The sequence below is a fragment of the Genypterus blacodes genome, unplaced genomic scaffold, assembly GCF_046128005.1.
Source record: "Genypterus blacodes isolate CSIRO-AG114 ecotype Tasmania unplaced genomic scaffold, CSIRO-AGI_Gbla_v1 ptg000118l_1, whole genome shotgun sequence".
Lineage (NCBI taxonomy): Eukaryota > Metazoa > Chordata > Actinopteri > Ophidiiformes > Ophidiidae > Genypterus > Genypterus blacodes.
This window is the reverse complement of record NW_027466921.1, coordinates 1,597,376-1,611,088: the sequence shown is the minus strand read 5'-3', so window position 1 is coordinate 1,611,088 and position 13,713 is coordinate 1,597,376. Positions and strand designations below refer to the sequence as shown.

At 43.4% G+C, this 13,713-nt stretch overlaps 1 long non-coding RNA gene and 3 pseudogenes across 1 annotated transcript; all 4 read right to left on the bottom strand.

The window, feature by feature from the left end:
• Positions 1–1,468: 1,468 nt before the first annotated feature.
• LOC143009845 (hypoxia-inducible factor 1-alpha-like) lies at positions 1,469–2,684 on the bottom strand (annotated as a pseudogene).
• A 1,646-nt stretch (positions 2,685–4,330) lies between these two features.
• LOC143009843 (hypoxia-inducible factor 1-alpha-like) lies at positions 4,331–5,546 on the bottom strand (annotated as a pseudogene).
• Positions 5,547–5,624: 78 nt separating this feature from the next.
• On the bottom strand, positions 5,625–9,784 carry LOC143009896 (uncharacterized). Its single transcript, XR_012964734.1, has 3 exons — positions 9,726–9,784; positions 8,636–8,700; positions 5,625–5,738 (listed from the first exon to the last, which is right to left on the bottom strand). It is a non-coding gene; the product is annotated as an uncharacterized LOC143009896 (long non-coding RNA).
• LOC143009807 (hypoxia-inducible factor 1-alpha-like) lies at positions 6,912–8,439 on the bottom strand (annotated as a pseudogene).
• Positions 9,785–13,713: the final 3,929 nt, after the last annotated feature.

Sequence of the window (13,713 nt, the reverse complement as noted above, 5' to 3'; positions counted from 1 at the left end):
GCTCGGCAACAATACTGGAGTGAAATGACAGACACACAAAACGCGTCAAAGCTGATGGTGAGATATTGTGCAGCTTAGCCACCAGACGTCATGACTTCTAAGCATTTACCTCTGTGTCAGCGTCAGCATCATCACACCGATGGACCGCCGCTAAGTCCCTGGGTCAACGAACGGCCAACCCTGGAAAATGTGAAGAAAACAGACAGACAGACGTCAGCAAAATGATCTGGCTTTATGCTAAAGCAGAGAATTTCAAGCTCAACATACCACATGAAATGAAATTAATTAAATGAAAATGAAGTAATTTAAATGTAATTTAATCTAATAAAAGACATTTAAGTTAACACAAGTTAATACATTAAATTAAATAAAAAAACATTGAAATACATTCAATTAAAGCTATAAATATATAAATTAAACAATGACATAACATTTTCTCCTTTGGATTTAGACCAAAAACACACACCGTATTTACAGGCACACACTACTAAACCGTCATGGAGCAGATATGTTCATGCTGTAGACCAGGGCATGGATCAATGGTAATATACTGACCACCATTAACTGAGCAACTCACAAACGCTACTTAAGAACCGGTTCCCATCAGGGCTGCGTTCTCTCTCCTCTGCTCTTCTCCTTTTACACCAACGCCTGCAGTCATCTGTCGGTCCAGCTCCTGAAGTTCGGGGAAGACATCACGCTCATTGGACTCATCTCTGATGGGGACGAGTCCGCCTACAGGCGGGAGATTGGCCGTCTGATGAATTGGTGCAGGCAGAACAATCTGGAGATTAATGCTCTGAACACAAAGGAGATGGTTGTGGATTTCTGACTCAACGCAGCCCCGCCCGCTATCATTCTGTGTGACTCCCCAGCTGACACCGTGGAGTCCTTTCGATTCATGGGATCGATCATCTCCCAGGACCCCGAGCTCAACATCAGCTCCCACTTGCTGAAGAAGTTCAACCTGCCAACGATAATGATGGTGCACTTCTACTCTTCCATCATTGAGTCCATCCTCACCTCCTCCATCACAATCTAGTTCGCACACAAGTAAAATATGAATGAACTACGTACAGTTACACACTTACAGTAATGTATTAAAGAGGCATGTACTGGAATGTTACACAATTCAATGTATTTACCTCAGACTGATAACTGTTAAATGGAGACCACTCAAGGTTTAAACAATAAGTTTATAACTGTGGAGTAAACACATTTGTTAAGAACAACTACTACAACATACAAGTACGAGGAAAAATAAAATAAAAGGCTTGATATAAATTGCTGGTAATAGTTTTCTTTTTAAGAAAATAGAAATTGTGAGACTTTAGCTTACAATACCTTGCTGTCAGCAGCCCCAGACTCAGTGGTGACCTGCTGGAAAAAGGAATCCTTTGCACCAAAACCCAAGACACTGCTGTGGCGTTTGTACGGTGGAATACTGCGGATATCACATGAAGTGCACAAGCGGCAGCCAAACTAAGGTCCGACTCATACAGATACATAAATAAGGGGCGGGGCCTTAGAGAGGGACTGAGAACGTTGGGGAGAAACTGTAGTGTCCAGTCTGGTCCAGCAGTGAGCAGGCTGAGCATCGACTCAGTAAACATGGTCCAGAGCAGCAGCAGCTCCTCTCCCAGCAGGAGGTACTGCCGGCCCGGCAGGGGGGCGTTGACCATCGCGGGTGAGGTGCGGCAAGGTGAAGAGGGAGCTGCTCTCTGACGTGCTGCCCAGCAGACGACTCGCCCAATCTGAAAGAGATGAAAACACAGATCATCACTGTGAATCTTCAGAGCTCTGCTGAAACATGTAAAGCGTTGTCAGGACGATGGGTTACTTCACTTGTGGGCAGTAGAAGCATGGTCCGATGGGAGACTGCAGCCAGTGCCGCTGACTCGGAGACCTTCAAAATCTTCCTCTGCTCTTGTTGGTCGTTGAGCAATGGTCCCTGGGGAAAACATCAAACACAGAGGCTCAAACCCTGCATGTGTAGATGCAAAGCCTGATGTGTGAACGATGTCTGGCTCACCTGTCCAAGAATTTCAGACAGTTTTCTTTTGCGCTGTAGGTTCTGAGCTGCCAAGGTCCTGAGTGACGCTTCTTTGTTTAACTGCGAGACCCTGCAACACAGTAACAGTGACTTAGCAACATAAATTAGATCCGCCGCAGGAAATGCAGTAAAGTTTGTTGACAACTACTTTACCTCTTAGCGATCATTGCGGCTGGATCGGGAGCATCCATCGACTCAGGCGGCGCCTAGCCGGTGATGCTGCGCGACTGCGTTGTCCGCTGAATGGCGAGCTGGGATAGGAGCTGTGCACCTCCTGTGTGCTGTGAGCAGGAGAGCTTTCAATGGATGTGAGTGATCCACACGACATGGGCTCCTCCGGTGTCAGGCTGCGCAGCTGGAAGTCATCGTCCATGGGGATGTAGGGAGCCAACATGTCCAGGTCCAAGCCTCCCATTGCCTTTGAGACACAGACAAAGATACAATGAGTGAATGAGGGATGAGGAAACCTTCCCTATAGATCAAGGATGTCCTCAGTACAGTCGTCTTAACCGTAACATACCTGTGTGGTGACTGGCGTCCTGGGTTGTGTATCAATGGCAAACAGCTCCTCAACCAGGTCTAGTTTGAAATATGAGCTCATGCCTGAGTCCATGGGGAAGCAGAGGTATATTCCACTGTCGACCTAAAGGGCAGAGATGCACACGTTAACAAATTAACACGTTAACAAATCTGTAAACAATCTAAACAAATCTGTAAACATGCTAACCTGTTGGCTGGAGAGCCCATCATGACCCTGTGGATCAGGATGCTGTGAGCCACGTCCGGGAACATCGGGTCTCTCGGCTTTAGCTCGGCAACAATACTGGAGTGAAATGACAGACACACAAAACGCGTCAAAGCTGATGGTGAGATATTGTGCAGCTTAGCCACCAGACGTCATGACTTCTAAGCATTTACCTCTGTGTCAGCGTCAGCATCATCACACCGATGGACCGCCGCTAAGTCCCTGGGTCAACGAACCGCCAACCCTGGAAAATGTGAAGAAAACAGACAGACAGACGTCAGCAAAATGATCTGGCTTTATGCTAAAGCAGAGAATTTCAAGCTCAACATACCACATGAAATGAAATTAATTAAATGAAAATGAAGTAATTTAAATGTAATTTAATCTAATAAAAGACATTTAAGTTAACACAAGTTAATACATTAAATTAAATAAAAAAACATTGAAATACATTCAATTAAAGCTATAAATATATAAATTAAACAATGACATAACATTTTCTCCTTTGGATTTAGACCAAAAACACACACCGTATTTACAGGCACACACTACTAAACCGTCATGGAGCAGATATGTTCATGCTGTAGACCAGGGCATGGATCAATGGTAATATACTGACCACCATTAACTGAGCAACTCACAAACGCTACTTAAGAACCGGTTCCCATCAGGGCTGCGTTCTCTCTCCTCTGCTCTTCTCCTTTTACACCAACGCCTGCAGTCATCTGTCGGTCCAGCTCCTGAAGTTCGGGGAAGACATCACGCTCATTGGACTCATCTCTGATGGGGACGAGTCCGCCTACAGGCGGGAGATTGGCCGTCTGATGAATTGGTGCAGGCAGAACAATCTGGAGATTAATGCTCTGAACACAAAGGAGATGGTTGTGGATTTCTGACTCAACGCAGCCCCGCCCGCTATCATTCTGTGTGACTCCCCAGCTGACACCGTGGAGTCCTTTCGATTCATGGGATCGATCATCTCCCAGGACCCCGAGCTCAACATCAGCTCCCACTTGCTGAAGAAGTTCAACCTGCCAACGATAATGATGGTGCACTTCTACTCTTCCATCATTGAGTCCATCCTCACCTCCTCCATCACAATCTAGTTCGCACACAAGTAAAATATGAATGAACTACGTACAGTTACACACTTACAGTAATGTATTAAAGAGGCATGTACTGGAATGTTACACAATTCAATGTATTTACCTCAGACTGATAACTGTTAAATGGAGACCACTCAAGGTTTAAACAATAAGTTTATAACTGTGGAGTAAACACATTTGTTAAGAACAACTACTACAACATACAAGTACGAGGAAAAATAAAATAAAAGGCTTGATATAAATTGCTGGTAATAGTTTTCTTTTTAAGAAAATAGAAATTGTGAGACTTTAGCTTACAATACCTTGCTGTCAGCAGCCCCAGACTCAGTGGTGACCTGCTGGAAAAAGGAATCGTTTGCACCAAAACCCAAGACACTGCTGTGGCGTTTGTACGGTGGAATACTGCGGATATCACATGAAGTGCACAAGCGGCAGCCAAACTAAGGTCCGACTCATACAGATACATAAATAAGGGGCGGGGCCTTAGAGAGGGACTGAGAACGTTGGGGAGAAACTGTAGTGTCCAGTCTGGTCCAGCAGTGAGCAGGCTGAGCATCGACTCAGTAAACATGGTCCAGAGCAGCAGCAGCTCCTCTCCCAGCAGGAGGTACTGCCGGCCCGGCAGGGGGGCGTTGACCATCGCGGGTGAGGTGCGGCAAGGTGAAGAGGGAGCTGCTCTCTGACGTGCTGCCCAGCAGACGACTCGCCCAATCTGAAAGAGATGAAAACACAGATCATCACTGTGAATCTTCAGAGCTCTGCTGAAACATGTAAAGCGTTGTCAGGACGATGGGTTACTTCACTTGTGGGCAGTAGAAGCATGGTCCGATGGGAGACTGCAGCCAGTGCCGCTGACTCGGAGACCTTCAAAATCTTCCTCTGCTCTTGTTGGTCGTTGAGCAATGGTCCCTGGGGAAAACATCAAACACAGAGGCTCAAACCCTGCATGTGTAGATGCAAAGCCTGATGTGTGAACGATGTCTGGCTCACCTGTCCAAGAATTTCAGACAGTTTTCTTTTGCGCTGTAGGTTCTGAGCTGCCAAGGTCCTGAGTGACGCTTCTTTGTTTAACTGCGAGACCCTGCAACACAGTAACAGTGACTTAGCAACATAAATTAGATCCGCCGCAGGAAATGCAGTAAAGTTTGTTGACAACTACTTTACCTCTTAGCGATCATTGCGGCTGGATCGGGAGCATCCATCGACTCAGGCGGCGCCTAGCCGGTGATGCTGCGCGACTGCGTTGTCCGCTGAATGGCGAGCTGGGATAGGAGCTGTGCACCTCCTGTGTGCTGTGAGCAGGAGAGCTTTCAATGGATGTGAGTGATCCACACGACATGGGCTCCTCCGGTGTCAGGCTGCGCAGCTGGAAGTCATCGTCCATGGGGATGTAGGGAGCCAACATGTCCAGGTCCAAGCCTCCCATTGCCTTTGAGACACAGACAAAGATACAATGAGTGAATGAGGGATGAGGAAACCTTCCCTATAGATCAAGGATGTCCTCAGTACAGTCGTCTTAACCGTAACATACCTGTGTGGTGACTGGCGTCCTGGGTTGTGTATCAATGGCAAACAGCTCCTCAACCAGGTCTAGTTTGAAATATGAGCTCATGCCTGAGTCCATGGGGAAGCAGAGGTATATTCCACTGTCGACCTAAAGGGCAGAGATGCACACGTTAACAAATTAACACGTTAACAAATCTGTAAACAATCTAAACAAATCTGTAAACATGCTAACCTGTTGGCTGGAGAGCCCATCATGACCCTGTGGATCAGGATGCTGTGAGCCACGTCCGGGAACATCGGGTCTCTCGGCTTTAGCTCGGCAACAATACTGGAGTGAAATGACAGACACACAAAACGCGTCAAAGCTGATGGTGAGATATTGTGCAGCTTAGCCACCAGACGTCATGACTTCTAAGCATTTACCTCTGTGTCAGCGTCAGCATCATCACACCGATGGACCGCCGCTAAGTCCCTGGGTCAACGAACGGCCAACCCTGGAAAATGTGAAGAAAACAGACAGACAGACGTCAGCAAAATGATCTGGCTTTATGCTAAAGCAGAGAATTTCAAGCTCAACATACCACATGAAATGAAATTAATTAAATGAAAATGAAGTAATTTAAATGTCATTTAATCTAATAAAAGACATTTAAGTTAACACAAGTTAATACATTAAATTAAATAAAAAAACATTGAAATACATTCAATTAAAGCTATAAATATATAAATTAAACAATGACATAACATTTTCTCCTTTGGATTTAGACCAAAAACACACACCGTATTTACAGGCACACACTACTAAACCGTCATGGAGCAGATATGTCCATGCTGTAGAGCAGGGCATGGATCAATGGTAATATACTGACCACCATTAACTGAGCAACTCACAAACGCTACTTAAGAACCGGTTCCCATCAGGGCTGCGTTCTCTCTCCTCTGCTCTTCTCCTTTTACACCAACGCCTGCAGTCATCTGTCGGTCCAGCTCCTGAAGTTCGGGGAAGACATCACGCTCATTGGACTCATCTCTGATGGGGACGAGTTCGCCTACAGGCGGGAGATTGGCCGTCTGATGAATTGGTGCAGGCAGAACAATCTGGAGATTAATGCGCTGAACACAAAGGAGATGGTTGTGGATTTCTGACTCAACGCAGCCCCGCCCGCTATCATTCTGTGTGACTCCCCAGCTGACACCGTGGAGTCCTTTCGATTCATGGGATCCATCATCTCCCAGGACCCCGAGCTCAACATCAGCTCCCACTTGCTGAAGAAGTTCAACCTGCCAACGATAATGATGGTGCACTTCTACTCTTCCATCATTGAGTCCATCCTCACCTCCTCCATCACAATCTAGTTCGCACACAAGTAAAATATGAATGAACTACGTACAGTTACACACTTACAGTAATGTATTAAAGAGGCATGTACTGGAATGTTACACAATTCAATGTATTTACCTCAGACTGATAACTGTTAAATGGAGACCACTCAAGGTTTAAACAATAAGTTTATAACTGTGGAGTAAACACATTTGTTAAGAACAACTACTACAACATACAAGTACGAGGAAAATAAAATAAAAGGCTTGATATAAATTGCTGGAAATAGTTTTCTTTTAAAGCAAATAGAAATTGTGAGACTTTAGCTTACAATACATTGCTGTCAGCAGCCCCAGACTCAGTGGTGACCTGCTGGAAAAAGGAATCCTTTGCACCAAAACCCAAGACACTGCTGTGGCGTTTGTACGGTGGAATGCTGCAGATATCACATGAAGTGCACAAGCGGCAGCCAAACTAAGGTCCAACTCATACAGATACATAAATAAGGGGCGGGGCCTTAGAGAGGGACTGAGAACGTTGGGAAGAAACTGTAGTGTCCAGTCTGGTCCAGCAGTGAGCAGGCTGAGCATCGACTCAGTGAACATGGTCCAGAGCAGCAGCAGCTCCTCTCCCAGCAGGAGGTACTGCCGGCCCGGCAGGGGGGCGTTGACCATCGCGGGTGAAGTGCGGCAAGGTGAAGAGGGAGCTGCTCTCTGACGTGCTGCCCAGCAGACGACTCGCCCAATCTGAAAGAGATGAAAACACATATCATCACTGTGATTCTTCAGAGCTTAGTTGAAACATGTAAAGCGTTGTCAGGACGATGGGTTACTTCACTTGTGGGCAGTAGAAGCATGGTTGGATGGGAGACTGCAGCCGGTGCCTCTGACTCGGAGACCTTCAAAATCTTCCTCTGCTCTTGTTGGTCGTTGAGCAATGGTCCCTGGGGAAAACATCAAACACAGAGGCTCAAACCCTGCATGTGTAGATGCAAAGCCTGATATGTGAACAATGTCTGGCTCACCTGTCCAAGAAAGTTTTCTTTTGCGCTGCAGGTTCTGAGCTGCCAAGGTCCTGAGTGACGCTTCTTTGTTTAACTGCGAGACCCTGCAACACAGTAACAGTGACTTAGCAACATAAATTAGATCCGCCGCAGGAAATGCAGTAAAGTTTGTTGACACCTACTTTACCTCTTAGCGATCATTGCGGCTGGATCGGGAGCATCCATCGACTCAGGCGGCGCCTGGCTGGTGATGCTGCACAACTGCTTTTGTCCGCTGAATGGCGAGCTCGGATAGGAGCTGTGCACCTCCTGTGTGCTGTGAGCAGGAGAGATTTAAAAAGATGTCAGTGATCCACACGACATGGGCTCCTCCGGTGTCAGGCTGCGCAGCTGGAAGTCATCGTCCATGGGGATGTAGGGAGCCAACATGTCCAGGTCCAAGCCTCCCATTGCCTTTGAGACACAGACAAAGATACAATGAGTGAATGAGGGATGAGGAAACCTTCCCTATAGATCAAGGATGTCCTCAGTACAGTCGTCTTAACCGTAACATACCTGTGTGGTGACTGGCGTCCTGGGTTGTGTATCAATGGCAAACAGCTTCTCAACCAGGTCTAGTTTGAAATCTGAGCTCATGTCTGAGTCCATGGGGAAGCAGAGGTCCTGACGGCCTAAAGGGCACACGTTAACAAATCTGTGAACATGCTAACCTGTTGGCTGGAGAGCCCATCATGACCCTGTGGATCAGGATGCTGTGAGCCACGTCCGGGAACATCGGGTCTCTCGGCTTTAGCTCGGCAACAATGCTGGAGTGAAATGACAGACACACAAAACGCGTCAAAGCTGATGGTGAGATATTGTGCAGCTTAGCCACCAGATGTCATGACTTCTAAGCATTTACCTCTGTGTCAGCATCATCACACCGATGTACCGCCGCTTAGTCCCTGGGTCACCGAACCACCAACCCTGGAAAATGTGAGAGTGAAGGTGTAGATGACATGCCACATGAAATGAAATTAATTAAATGAAAATAAAGTAATTTAAATGTAATTTAATCTAATAAAAGACATTTAAGTTAACACAAGTTAATACAATAAAATCCAAAATACATATAATACATATAATTAAAGTTATAAGTATATTAATAAAACAAAGTAAAACAAACAATTAAATAATGTCGTTTGGATTCGGCTTCGTCATGGAGCAGATATGTTTATGTTGTAGAGCAGGGGGATTCAACTGCAATTTAAAGAGCGCCAGTAGAGAAAATTCCTCGGAGCAAAGGTCTGGAAGATCAGAATGTCTAACTTTGTAGTGTGATATTTAAGTAGCCCGTTGTATCAACATCTGCTTGTAATCAATACCTGGCCGTCAAATCAAATTAATTTAGTACAATTCAAAAACGTGACAATTCATTGTCACGTAACAAAGAACATATATGTACCAAGTTAAAGTAGGGCTGCATTTCAAAATATAATTCAGCATGTTCAAATAAAATGCTCAACTTATATAAAATAAAGGAAGCAAATGCTTGAATCTCCCATTTTCTGTTTCACATCTCGACTCAACTGATTTCACAGGTAATAAATCGCAACACAAAACGAGGAAAGAATAATACCAGCAGCTCCGAGGGAACATTGAATGTGCGGATCCCGGTGGACTCTGCTCATATTGGGTTTTAAGACCACTTGTTTTCTACGATCTCACTTCAGATTTTAGCGGCTATATTTGTTCAAAACCCTAATGTTTTGTCTCATAATGCTGTTTCACATTGGCACTTTTAATACGGAACACCGATTCTGAACAAGTATGAAGACTACACAATTTTGGAGAGCACCATTTTGTCTCCCTTTCGCCGCCTCACTCCTATTTCTCAACTTTCTCCGGCTCAGTCGTCTGTATATATCTTAGTTTTAACACACGTCAGCAAAAGGTCCCGACTTCATGCTAAAGCAGAGAATTACAAGCTAAAGCACAACATTTTCACTTACCTGTGTCGCTCTTTTTTTTCCGCTTCCGTTTTCAACTTGGCTCTGACCCAGCAATCACCTGTCTGCGTGGAGAGTCACACTTTTTACCGCCAAAAGGCACAAACCTGATTGGCTTGAGTAGTATCACATGGGATGGCTTAACTCGCATGCAATTGGTCTCTGAGTTTTTTCTCGCTAAACCATTGACCGTAGACGTCACCTGTCTGCGTGGAGCGTCACAATTTTTCCCGCCAAAAGACACAAACCTGATTGGCTTGAGTAATATCACGTGGGATGGCTTAACTCGCATGCAATTGGTCTCTGCGGTTTCCTCGCTCAGCCATTACCGTAAAAACTATAAATGCGGCGCCGGTCATAATAGAAGAGCCCCGTCTTTTAAATCATAGCCTTGATTCGATGCATGAAGCTTGTTACGCTGAATGTAACAACAGTAATGTGTTAAATGAAATGTAAATGGTGCCTCATTTACATAGAATAAGATACATAGAATAAATCTGCAATCAAAAGGAATCACAGAGAGTGTCAGTCAAAACAAGAGACAAGTCAATACTTGGAGTCTGGAGGTGGAGGACTACAACATCATCCACGCACATCCCCAACCCTTTTCTAAATCATCCAGAAATGCAGTATATAGTCTTCAATTTCTAAAAGAGAAATAGTAAAAGGTTGTCAATAACTTCTGAACTTGCCATGATGAACTTACAGATCTTGGGGCTCGGTGTCACATTTCTGCGTTTGTTATGCGTTTCCCCACACAAGCAACTTCCCGTTTTTCAGATATGCAACAAATCGTATTCTCACAATCATCGAAAGATTTCACGGCTATCCTAGAGAAATACACACACATACAGTTAAGACAGTTTGATTAAATAAATTGATTAAATAAAATATATACAGACGGTCCTTTGGGAAGAATGAGAACATAAGACTCAAATGTCATGATCTGTCCTTGTTACTTTACTATTTAATGTTCACTCAATTATTATTATGCCCGAGTTATTGCTAGGGCTCATGTCTAATCTTGAATGAATAATTATCTGATTAACATAATATGCTGCTGGGCTCTATACAGGTTGAACTGCTGGCTTGTTCTTGTTGGCACTGCAATGTTGAACTTGCTGCGAAACTCAAAAAGCTCTTATTAGAGAGATACTGCATTCAATAATCACAATCACATAATAAACATTTGAAGACAGAACATGTTTTGTCACGATGGCAGTCAAACAAGTCCATGTTGGCAGTAATGAAGTAAAAAAAAAAGTGACATTGTGATTAATGTGTGAAAACCACGCTACTTACTCAAATCTCACTTTAGCATCATCCAAGAATCTTCGGTCAAAAAGCCAACGGAAGAACAGATCCAAACTGTAATGATACAACACAACTATTTGAACCACAAGAAATAGCAAAAGCAACAAGTTTAAGACCAATTGTATCGTTTTACTTTTCACAGTATTGTAAAGCTGTGAAGGAACATGCTGTACCTGCTGAGTCCTAAGGAGTGCAGCAACAGGACCATGAAGATTAAGAAAGTGTAACATTTATGCATCGTGGTCTGTTTTCTCCAGACCTGTAGGAACCAACAGAAATAAGATATGTAAATAAAAAGACAGACAACACTCTCTCAAACACATCATGAAACATAAAACTAAACTAGGAAAAGGGAGAACATGACTCAGACAACATGTTCAACTGCTAACAGTGTATGACATACCGTGTCCAGTGGGCTTCAAAAAAGGCAGAGATGGATGTGTGTGTTTATGATCATCAACCGTCTCCTTCAAGTTGACTGTACGGCACTTACATTAAGATACTCCACTGGTTTGGTAACGTTGAACCTGTCCATGGTGGACAAGTTATTGTATCTACCTTTGTTGAACACACTTATTGTAAGTCGCTCTGGATAAAAGCGTCTGCTAAATGACCGTAATGTAATGTAATGGAGATGATGATGGCCGGGGTGGTGAGGAAGAAGAGGACACAGCTGATGATGAAGCAGCGGAGCCACCAGGAGACTCCTCCCGGCGACAGATGCTCCCTGTGGGGAAAAAGGTTATGCGGCGGTGAGACCGACACTGAGCAGCGACCCGCAGTCATGGATACTGAGGCTTTTGAATCTGCACTGAAAATCATCTGTACAAAAAGACTCGAGTCAAACCTTCTACAAACTTAGCTTCATGCTCATGCTGGTCCATGCTGGTCATATTTCCCCCAAAAAATTAATCATTTTTGACCAAGCACTCAACCTTACCACGAAAAGATGGCAGAGGCATAGATGTCTCGTCTCTTGTATTTTCTAATAATGCACGTCCCTCTAAACTAGGCAAACAACTTTCCTTCCACAAGGCTGTTTTCTACTTCCCTCCTGGCCATTACAAACGATTCTTAGACGAGTTCTCCACATTTATTGCAGACATAGTAAATCATGCTGACACCATCATAATCTTAGGTGACTTTTATATCGATTTTGAGAACAGAAGCCCTGAACGAGACAACTGTTTGATCTGATTTGAGCAGTTAAGTTTCCCTGGGGGATCTACATTAAAGATAAGACCTATATGCCAATGCAACTACACTCTAAAAAGTAATTCAGGGGACCTTTTACCACCAATTAATTAGATGCATGGTTGCAAGATAAAAATTCAAATTTATTGATTTAGATCAATTCTTTAAGTTGCATAAGTTATTTTGATGAGTTGTGTTTACATGATAATGTTGGTAATTACATCAACTTAATATTGTGTGTAATTTAAACTAATTTCTGTGTTAATTGATTCAAAACAAAATTCAAGTTGTAGTAACTTTATGAAATTGGCTTGGTAACTTAATTTTTCTCCACCTTGAGTTCAAGTCGTCCCCCGTCCCCCCCATGATTAATTGCTTATTTGTGTAACTGTCAACTACATTATGTAATCTAAATTCATTTGCTCATTTCATCCAATGTTGCTTTTATGTCTATGTTAGGTAAGATATTTGTATTGTTAATTGGACTTTGGTTACTATTGTGATACAACTTACAGTTTGGAAAAACTAGTTGATACAACTAAATTTTTTGAGTAATCAACTTAAAAACTTGTGTTAATGCTACCAATTATCAAGTAAGCGGTAATTAAAAATACGTTTGATTGTAGCGGAAATGCTAATTCCCCTAACTCAATGTAGTTTGTTGGTTAAATATAATTTCATATGAAGTTGTCGTAACTCAAAAAGATTGATGCAAACTGTTGCGTTAATTTTTTTTTGTTGAGCCAATGCTTTTGTTTTTAGAGTGTACTCTCTACATGTATATCTGATGCATCAAAGTAAACAAAACATTATTCAATCATAACCAACCCATTGTTTGGACTCTAAACATGTTCTTACCAGTACACATTTTGTGGATCAGTGATCATGGTGTCAATACGCTCCTTCTCCAGCAGGTCGATGAAGAATTTTCTGTTGCGCTCTGCCTTCTTTCTACACGGACAAAATATCAGCCATGTTACCCCTCAAGGAACAATTTAGAGAATAGAAACGCAATAAAGTTTAGTTACCTTTCAGAGTTCAGGTACATCAGCCTGGCCACGTTGCAACAGATACGAGCTTCTAATACAGTTGCAGCACAGAAGCCTGTATGTATTAACATTACCCTAAAAGATGTGGAAGTGACACATGCGCGTTTTTCATTTATTAATTAGTATCGATACTTTATGAAAGTCATCGATACTCAATCGATACTCATGTGAGTATCGATATATCGATACCACGGAATCGATACTCCCATCACTACTCGCAAGTCCTCACACAGGGATGGAAAAGGCACATTCAGTCTGTCTGGAGAGAAACGGAAAACAATTACTACTGATGGACATATATGTGAATTCTTACCCAGTTCTTGGACATTATAAAGACATAAAAGGCGCAGTCAGAGATCAAGAAACACCCCTACTGGAGAAGCTTTGATACTTTTAACATCTAAATTGCATTATGATATATTATAAATGAAAGG